The sequence below is a fragment of the Furipterus horrens genome, unplaced genomic scaffold (genome assembly GCF_987537825.1).
Source record: "Furipterus horrens unplaced genomic scaffold, mFurHor1.1.pri manual_scaffold_1, whole genome shotgun sequence".
NCBI classification, from domain to species: domain Eukaryota; kingdom Metazoa; phylum Chordata; class Mammalia; order Chiroptera; family Furipteridae; genus Furipterus; species Furipterus horrens.
Genome location: NW_028327171.1, coordinates 56,168,867 through 56,173,909, shown reverse-complemented (window position 1 = coordinate 56,173,909; position 5,043 = coordinate 56,168,867). Strand labels below are relative to the sequence as shown.

At 49.4% G+C, this 5,043-nt stretch overlaps 1 pseudogene; it reads right to left on the bottom strand.

The window, feature by feature from the left end:
- Positions 1-1,233: 1,233 nt before the first annotated feature.
- Positions 1,234-4,605, bottom strand: LOC150021146 (protein SPATA31F1 pseudogene; annotated as a pseudogene).
- Between the last annotated feature and the right edge of the window lie 438 nt (positions 4,606-5,043).

Here is a 5,043-nt window from a genome sequence, read left to right as displayed (position 1 = left end):
ACTATGATTGGAGCATGTTTCGTATGTGTGATTGGGTGATGGTGGTGGGTGGAGAATCAGGAGTTCAGTTTATTATTTTGAGATGAATATTGGACATCCAAGTATCTATGCTGATTAGACAATTTGGGCATGAGACACTGGCTATCCCATGAGTTCACGAGCTATGTTGTGCAAGTCCTGTGTCATGTTCATTGTTGTGTTTGCTAGAGTACTTTGCACAGAGTAAATACTCAAGTATTTAAATTGTTGAACATAAGATGCTTATCAAGGTCATTTTTATTTTGATCTTTCTGGAGTCCTTATTGGCAGAGGATGCCACATTTCATAGTGCTTATTGTTTTAACATAGTGATTCTTGCTTCCCCAGTCCAGACTTTGGATTCAAATACTATTAAGGCCTTACTATATGCTAGCCATTATCCTAAGCCCTGGGTATGTGAGACTCTATGCTATTTATTCAGGCAAGAACGAAGGAGAAACTGAACACAAGGAGAGGTAGTAAAAATAGAGGAAAAGGTTGGGCTGGGAGGAGTTGGCGTGGAATGCTGACTAGACAGGAAGGACATTTCAGCCTCCCTGATGCCTTCCCTTAACACACCACAGAGGAGAGAAGGAGCAGACAGACAAGTCTTTGATTAGAGATATAGACTGTATTTTGGGTGGCACCCTACCCCACTTGCACATAATTAAAGTGACAGTAGCAGTCCTCTTCAAGGGATGCAGACTCTGGAGAGCCGACAACATCTTTTAATTGTGCTGGGTGTTCTTGAGCAGGGCAGCATTTCCCTCTGAGGACAGAACTGAGAGTTGGATGGGTTCCCTGATTGGATGGCACAAGCCACTCGAGGACAGTGCTGAGGGCGGTGGCAAGGGTGGCCCAAGCCTGAAGCAGAGTGGAGGTGATTGGAGCAGGAGAGGGGCTGGAGCTTACTGTCTGGGGAATGGGAGACATCCAAGAACGGGCCCACCTGCTTCTCAGTAGGGGGAGGTTGGGCCATGGGGTCCCCTCTTGTCTCCTTCTCTGTCTTAGTTCTCTCCATGGGACTTTTGGCTGGAGCCAGCCCCTTTTCTACATTTTCTTTTTTGGTATTGGCCATTTTCACAGCTCTCAAAAACATGGGTTCCCTCTGCCCATTGCCTTTTGCCTTGATGTTTATACGCTGCAGAAAGGATTTCATCTTATTTGTCCAGCCCGATTCTGGAAGGTGGGGCCTGTTGTGACAATGGGCTGGCATCACCTGCCTCTGTGAAACCCAGCCTTGCAAAGTTTGGTGCTGCAATGGCTTATGCTGAATGAGATGGCCCAGGAAAGGAGACACCTGGAACCCCACATGCTGGACGCTCTCAGGAATCCTTGCTGGTTTGAGGCTGACGTTGAGCCTGGTGGGACTGTCTTGCAGGTCATTCTTCTTAGATTTCCGCCCCCCATAGGGACTCCTGGAGGAGGCTCTGGGGGTTCAAGCTGAGCATGATGCTGGGACCTGTGTTGACAGGGAGCATCAAGGTGAAAGCCAAGTTTCTGTGGCCAGAGGCTTTGGGGAGTCCTGTTCAGAAGCATCTCTTCTGGCCTCTGGGCTTGAGCAAGGTGGCTTTTTTCTCTTGCTGAGGAGGTCACAAACGCTGCATCTTCTTCTCCTTGGTCTCCTGCCAATTGTGGTTTCCCTGAATGCTTTTCCTTTTTAGCCAGTATGTGAACTAGAGCTGAATATTTGCTTTTGCTAGGTTTTTGGGACTCAGGGCCCCAAGGCTCCTCCAGGCTGGGCTTGTTCACACTGTCCTCCAACTGAACACAAAAGACCTGGCCCTCTGTCATTGCCCCAAAGGGTTGTGACATCTTGGAGGACCCATGGACAGAGCCATGGGGTGTTGCTTGGCGACTAGGTTGCTTCTGGTTCTGCCGCACTGCCTTTAACTCAAGGGCCAGCTGTTCTTTAAGGTAGAGCCATTTTGGATCTGGGGCATGGGGAGTGTTTGGTGGGGTGGGCAGTTTCTGGAGCAATGTTTTTACTTTGTTGTTTAAACTCCCAAGAGATGCCTGTGGGAGTGTGGTTACTGAGCATCCAGTTTGTTCCCTGGACTCCCTTGCCTTTGTGTGAATTCCCCGTTGTATCTCTAGGGTTTTCTTTCTCAGATGGAAATTTAATTTGGCCAAGAGGGATTCCTTGAGTAGATAGGGCCTAGCGGACTCTGTCTGTCCTTCTCGAGGCTCCATCTCAATCATTCCTTCCACTGGCACTTTAGGCTGAAAATCGTCTGCAGTGTCTGCACAGGTCTCATTGGCACCTTGAAAGCATGGTCCAGGCCTTATGCACTGCTCTTCAGGTAAGATCACCCGAGTTGGAGGTTCTGTTAAGGTTTTGACAGGTTCAGGTACCACCTCTGTGATTATAGCTTGAGGAGGTATTTCTGAGGTCACAGCCTTGGAGGGACCCACAGAATAAAGAGAAGGCAGCCCTGACAAGAAGGCCGCATACTTGTGGCATAAAATTGTCTCCAGTTTCTCAATGACTTCCTTGGACAGGGCTTGGGCTGGCTTAGGATGTTCAATGACATCTTCTGGGAAGGTCTGTTGCTGCTGATCAAGGGACGCTGGCATCCGAGGTATAGCCTTCTGCTGTAGGTCAGGGTCGATTGCTGTCTGTAGCTCCAGTGGTTTGCTTTCTGGGATGCAGGTGAAGTTAGCCACTTCAAGGCCTCCAGGAGTAGTGCACTCATAAGACCTATAGACTTGGGCAGGGATCTTGCCCTCGTGAATCTGCCCACATTTGGAGTCAATGTGGCTCTGCATTATTGCCTTGACATGGTCAAATAAGTGTGGTATGCGGACTGGGTCCTCAAACGGTGAGCAAGGGTCACCAGCATCAACGGCTTTTAGGGCCAAGGGTTGGGGAACACTCACACTGGCTAGGGCTGTGCAGCTCTGGGATGGAGTCTGCTGGTGAGTGGGGGACAGGAGCAACTGGTAGGACTGCTGGACCCTTGGGGGCAAGCCCCAGCGATGGTGACTCAGCTGCCTCTGGAGGTGAAATTTTAGCAGCTCTCGGGAGTCCACATCTGTGCAGAGGGAGTTGGGCTTTCCTGGAGTTTCAGGAGATTGGGCTGTGTCACAAGACTTATATGGCACAGGGGTCTGGGTGTGCTGAGCTCTCTGGAAAACAGCTGGCAAACTCCACTGATGCTGCAGCTGCCTCTGCAGCATGTGCCCCTCTAAGGCTTCACACTGGGCCAGAGTCAGAAATGGGACATGGACCTGAACTGGTGGATGGTCACATGGCATGACACAATTTGGTGATGATGTGGGACAGGGTGGGCCTGACTTGGGTGCAGTCTTTGGCAACAGACATAAGAAGGAATGTTCCTTGAGGAAAAGGGGATCCTTCAAGGGGAGCTTGGACAGACTCTCGCTTGTGGAGTGACCTTGAGAGCCCAAGAATATGTCATCCAGGGACTCACTGTGCAGAGAAGGGAGGCCACAGAATAGCTGGCTGTATTTCTGCTGCAGATGGCGCACTGAGTCATTCACCTTTTTCTCAGGAAGTGGATAGAGGCCACTTACATCTTTAAAGGCTGGAGAGGGCAAGGCCAGAGCCACGTGGTTTGGGTTTTGGTGGTAGTGGTGTCTTTGTATTGGGTCCATAAGGGACCATTCAGAAACCCAGAATGCCTGGGTTGCCTGGCCAGCCATACATGAACCCCACGTCTGGTAGGAAATGGTGGCAAATTTCTCCGCAGAGAATTCAGAAGTGTCGTTTTGGATGAAAGAAGCTGGTCGGTTATTCACAGGTTGGTAAAACAGTGGCAGGTTTGGCATAAGCTGTCTCAGGGACTTCTCTACACGTCTGGGCAGCCCCCACCTCTGGAAATGCATCCATTTTTTAACATGTGCCTCAAGGAGCCTCAGGACTTCAGGACTTGGGAATGGCAGGTGGACAGGCAGGACAGTGACCATAGGCAAGTCTATAGGATGTGTCATGGTAGTAATATCTTGGTTTAGGGTCAGCAGAGAGACCTGGGGATGCAAAGGCTGCTGACCTTGGTTCTTGTACACAGGGTTGAGGTTTTCCTGTATTATCTCCTGTTGGTTTACTGGAATCCTAAGCCCCTCAAAGCATGAAGAAGACATAGTGTCTTGGAGCTGGGGCATACCTGGCACTTGAAATTGTTGTCTTAGATGGACATTTTCAGCCCAGTAAAGTTGCATATTAGGTGTACCAGGTGACTGGGCAGCTGACCAGGTGACTGAATGGGTTAAATATTCCTGATCCATTAATTGTGATGCTGAAGGGGTTTCAGGTGAAAGTGAAAGTTCTTGAGAGCATGTGGCAGGATGCTCCAGACTATGCTCAAAAGACATGTTAGATTTGGGCAAAATCTCTAGGGAAGAGGAGCCCTGTGATGGTGCTGGAGAAGTGGGGGAGATCAGAGTGTTCTCACCCACCAGCAACTGCTTAATCTCCAGCACCATAGCATTGCAGATTTGGCATGAGGTATCTGCACACAGTAGTCGCCGCGCACTTCCCTCCTGAGGAAGCCAGCTCTGGCTAGAAGAGAAAACATGGCTACTGTTACTGATGGTCTCAGGCAACCCATAGGCGTACAGGGCCATGAGTGACTGGGAGGTGGGTGAGTTGTCTGCTGACCTACATTGTGAAGTTTAACCAAAAGATGGGAACAAATGATGAGGGAGCCAATGGTTAGCTGATAGGGAATCACCAGGTTCATGACCAGGTAGAACTTGGACTCCATCTCATTTGGGACGGTGAAGGCCACTGCGAGGTATTTAGTATTCCCAAGCTGTGTAGAATGAAGTCCTTGTTGGAACTGTGCTTCCTGGGGACTGTGAGGTGTATACAACATCTCTTGGGAGCCAATCTCATTCTCTAGAGTTTTTAAGAAACGGATGAGATGACAAGAAACTGGGCTTCCTCAAGACAGAAGGGGAAGTAATGTCAGCAGTTTTTAGGGGTCTCCCCTAGAAAGGGTGGAGATGTAAGGAGAATATGACAATGATGACTTATTTATGCACTTATATACCCATTCTCTT